The sequence below is a fragment of the Phodopus roborovskii genome, unplaced genomic scaffold (genome assembly GCF_943737965.1).
Source record: "Phodopus roborovskii unplaced genomic scaffold, PHOROB, whole genome shotgun sequence".
Classification (NCBI taxonomy): Eukaryota; Metazoa; Chordata; class Mammalia; order Rodentia; family Cricetidae; genus Phodopus; species Phodopus roborovskii.
Window position 1 is genome coordinate 16342523 of NW_026125444.1, and position 5271 is coordinate 16347793.

Consider the following 5271-nt stretch of genomic DNA (forward strand, 5'->3'; position numbering starts at 1 on the left):
CAAGAGACACACATCCTGGTGGCAGGCTTGTGATGAGCCCTCCTGTTAGTGAAGTGATTGGTCCTGCTGTTCTGTCTCTCTACCCATGCATGGTTGGGCAGGCCACATTCCCAGGCATTACTTCCTGGTGGCATATGGCTACCTTGCTTTTAGAACATCTCCAGTGGCTTTTTAGTCTCTACATTTAGCCATGCCAGGGATCTGGCTCTGGTGGGGAACTATGGGAGCTGCTGGGGAGACAAGGCTTATCTTTAGAACCCCCTGGATTTTCTCTCTCTCTGACATGTTTTCCTTTTAGACAGAGTCTTGCTATGTTGCCCACACTAGCCTGAGACTCCTGGGCGCTCCTACCCCAGTCTCCCTGGTAGCGGCACCCAGCTCAGGAACACACTTTTCTTTGAGGAACAAATCCCATTGAACCACCAATATAGGTCTTTCTATTCTGTTTATTCTTCCTAATCCTATTATTATCATCATTATTACTATTGAGACAGGCTCTTTCTATGTAGCCCTGGCTGTCCTGGAACTCGCTACGTAGACCAAGCTGCCTCGAACTCAGAGATCCACCTTGCTCTGCCTCCAGACTACATTAAAGGGATTAAAGATGGGTATCGCCACACCTGGCTCCTCTTAATTCTTTTTTATTGATTTAAGTACACAGTTGAGCTCTTGTCCATCTCAAGGCCCAGTGTTCAGAAGATGCCCATTCTTTTTACCCTCTTGTCTTTATATTTGGCGTTACTGGAACCCTCAAAAGGGTCAGTTGTACCCTAGGTGATGCTCACAGGGATCAGGATGAGAAGGGGGTGGACTGCAGGGTCACCAGATTAGTACAGTCTGTCCTGTCGGCCTCATCTCCACTCTCCCCTTTGAACTCACTTCAAAGATCTTGCCCTCACCCCACAGGCCCTAAATCATCCCTGTGGCCTGGATAACCTCAGGGCCTCAGCACATTCCATCTTGGGCTCTGGTGCAGCCTGTGTTTCGGTCTCCTGGTTTATTCCCTCCTGTGTTTAAAGCCACCTTCTATTTGCAACCTGGACCCTGAGCGCCTACCTGGAACAAGACTTCATCATCAGGCAGACACCTCCTGATCTCTCTTTAGCACGTACCATCTGCCTGCCCTGTTTGTGTTGTGGTTTTTGTTTTTGTGGAGTTTTTTTTTTTTTTCTCTCCTGTTTTCAATCATGTCTGTAAATCTTAACCTTCTGCCTAGGATTTGGGCAGCATCTGGTGTGTCCTCATAAGCCAATAAATATTCAATGTGGGTCTTGTGGTCATTCTTTATTCTTTGCTTTCACCTAAATAGAACTGAGGCATAGTCTTGAATATGCAGCTCTTTATAATGTCAAAAGTAAATTTTAATCCCTGTCCCCATCACATGACATGTACGCAGGCCTATTTCATCAGGCAGAGGGGCCTCTGGGGCAATGTTACCTTGGTGATTTCATTCTGGCTGGTTCTAGTTCCTTGATTTTCAGCCCAGAAGCTTGATATCCACAGCTTCCGTGTTGATTAGACCCGGGGATGCTGACTCACGCCTTCCGAGCCCAGATGAGGCAGATGATAAAATCAGAATACGAATTTATTAATTTACATCATGGAATGTAACTGTTTAATGGATTGGATCCTCACGTCGGCCTGAACAGTATATTCTCAGTACATTCTCTCCCTGTAGGCAAGATACACGGGCAGCCAAATTATAATCAGAAGGCTGCTTACTGAGCAGGCGTTGGAGCAAGGAAAGTTAATTACAGTCTGTGATTAGAATTTTTAATGGCACCCAGCTCTAATAGATCTACTTCTATAACCAGAACACACCTGCCAGCTGCACGTCTTTGTAGTCACCATAATGCCTGCTTCTGTGACCCACCTGTGACCTGGCTCCATCTCTAGACACTGCCCTCAGATTGAGATTTTTTTTTTTCTTCAGATTCCTTAAGCAAGGCATGAAGAGCCATATAAGGAAAAAAAATGATACATGTGACTAGAATAAAACCAAGGGTATTAGTTCTTTTAAAGACACGGCCAAGCAAGCTAGAAGTCACAGCATTTCTCAGCTACAGAACAAAGAGTGGATACAGGCCTGCAGATCAGTAAGAAAACACAAACAGCCTGTGGGAAAATTGGGCAAGTTGTTTGAGTAAGCATATCATGACAGGGGAAGGAAGTATGTCTGACAGACTTATTTATAAAGGGATGATGAGTGATGGAGGACATTCAGAGCAAGGCTGCAATGAGATACCGCTCTATGCTCATTCTGTTGACTCCAATGGAAACTTTGGAGCGGATATGAACGGAAGGCAGGGTCTCTTACACATTCTTAGTGGGCAGATGAATTAGTAAAACCACGAATGTGGAAAACATTACCTCCCTATCTCTCAAAGCTTACAGCTTATGATCCAGCTACCTCCACCCCAGAAACAAACCTGGGAGATTTATGCAAGAACAGTCATAGCATCAGTGATTATTACAGCGAAGACCTAGAAATAACTGGAAAGATCATCAGCACAAATGCTGGTAAATAAAGTAACGTATGGTCACATACTGAAATGTTATGCACCAATCAAAATTTCATATGATTTCTTGTGTAGAGAGTTAAGGCTGCATACCCACACAGACATACACATGGAGAGACAGATGTGCCCGTACAATGTATATGTACAAAGAAGACATAAGTTTTGGTAAAATTATTCAGGGTAGGAAGATGTGCAGACCCCTTCTCCCTTGTGACCGACCCCCTAGTGGCTGTGAGTGTTCACCATCAACAGTTCAAATCTCACTTCCTCCTTTAAACAACAACAACAACAACAACAACAACAACCATCCCCACCGGGCCCCGCCGTGTGTGTGTGTGTGTGTGTGTGTGTGTGTGTGTGTGTGTGTACGTACATTCATGCAGGTCAGAAGACAACTTTCAGGAGTCAGATCTCTCCTTCTACCATGTGGGTCTCAGGCTTGGCAGTATGTGCCTTTACCCACAGAGCCACCTGGCTGGCCCAAGTTATTACCCTTTCTAGAGACTTGGTGTTGGGCAAATAAGGTCTGCCTCAGTTTGGAAGCTATGCTTTTTCCCTTTATCTCTCTTCTCCAATATGGCTTAAAGGTTCAAGAATACAAATAGTTAATTATTTGCCTCAAGGCAGGGCCAAAACTTTGGCATCAATGTGCTCCACATGCCTGGGGGTTCAGGATGGGGTTTGTTATAGCAAGGTCAGATAATTCACCCATGCTCCATTCTCTCTCTTTGCTAGTCGCTGGAAATCACTGCTCACTACCTCCCAACACACACTTACACACACACACACACACACACACACACACACACACACACACGTATCACTTACAGAAGACTCTGGCTACAGGCTCTGCTTCCAGGCTTCAGACAACAGGAAGAGAACCCAGGATTCCAACTGATGATTATGACAGTCAGGGAGAGGCGAGGGGGAGGGGTAATGCTCCAGATAAAGCCCCATCACTGAGGAGCATGCCATTCACCAAGGCTTATGATTAATCTATTTCCGTAGACCTGAGTCAACTTTAAAAGATTATATATATACATATATATATATGATTATATATATATATATATATGTATTTTAATTTTAAAATGTTTGCATTCATCACGAATTTACAGCACTTCTATTAGTGCCAGGGACGGTTTCAGCTGCGTTGTAACAGCAGATGAGAACAAAAGTTCTTCCTGCACGGAAACTTGTAGATGTAGAGGCAGGAAGCACCCAAGTTCACGGCGAAATCAAGAAGTTCATTTGGGTAAACAATAATAAATAGATGAGACAGATCACTTAGAGGAGTGTGATGGATGATAATGGACCTCTAGATAAAAAAAAAAAAGGACAAAAAAAAAAAAAAACAAACAAACAAAAGCCAGAGAGGATAGCACTTGGGCATTTGTTTTAAATTATTTTTAACATTATTCTTTGTCTAGTTCTCTAAACCACGTGAACAGGGGAAGTTAGATTTTATTTTCTATAGTTTATGGAGGGGAATATCTCAAGGGCTGCATGTTTCTTGCCTTCGATGAATAATTAAAACATTCTGATTTCTAAATGAAAGTCCCACAGAAAAAGAAAAATCTGAGCTATTATAAACCTGTACAGATCCCACAAAAGTTTCTGAAAGACATTTAAGTCAGAAAGGCCTCTGTAGCTCATCAAGCCAGTATCTGCAGGATTTCCCACAAGGGCGGCAATGAGAATTGAAACAGTGAGTTTATCAATCTTGGGGCTCTTGGTATGTGTTCATGTACCAAGTGCACATGCCCGTGTCAAGGCTAGTCCACAGCCTCTGGGGTCCTCACCTAAGTTTAAAATTTCTGTGTGTGTGTGTGTGTGTGTGTGTGTGTGTGTGTGTGTGGTGGGTAGTGTCTGAGGACAGTTTGCAGGAATGGATTCTCTCCTTGTACTAAGTGCTTCCTGGGGACTGAACTCAGGTGGTTAGGCCTGGCAGGAAACGGCTCTTCCTGCTGAACTATCTTGCCAGCCACCATGCTTTTGGAGACAGAGCCTCTTACTGGCCTGGAGCTTGCTAATGCAGCAAGGGCTGGCTAGCCAGTGATCTCCCAGGGATCCATGTGTCTCTACCTCCCCAGTGTTGGCGTTAAAAGCATTTGCTGCCATGGGTTGTGCAGACCAAATTCAGCTATGGATGCTTGTGTGGAAGTCACTCTATTATAGACTAAGCTGTCTCCCAGCCCTGAGTTTTCCTCACAGTCTGTGTGTATGGGTGTTTTGGGAGGTGGGGAGGAGACAGGACTCAACTATGTCCAGGTCTTACTGTGGATTCTCTTGGGACCAAAAGAAGCTGGTGTGGCATTTGCTGCTGCCTGTGTGTGCTTGAAATTGAGCCTCTCCCTGAACTACAGCCCCTTAGGGACCATGTTGTTCACTCCAGTCTTCTGGCCACAGACTGTGGGGAGCAACAGAATGGCCGGGCTCTTCTAGCCGTGTGACTGACCTTGCATCAAGTTGTCCTCTGGAGGGGGAGGGGGTCTTGGCTTCTCATACTTTTTTTCAGGGATGAAGTATTACAGAGAAACCCACTTGTCTGCTAGGCAAGTGCTCTACCCGTGAGTTATGCTAAGCTCTGCCTATTTTGTTTTGTTTTGTTTGAGACAGAGTCCCTGGTCTGAAACTTGCTCTGTAGACTAGGCTGTCCTCCAACTCAGAGAAATACCTGCCTCTGCCTCCCAAGGGTTGGAACTACATGTGTGCCCTAGCAAGCAAGCCTGGCTTTCTATCTTTAAAGTGT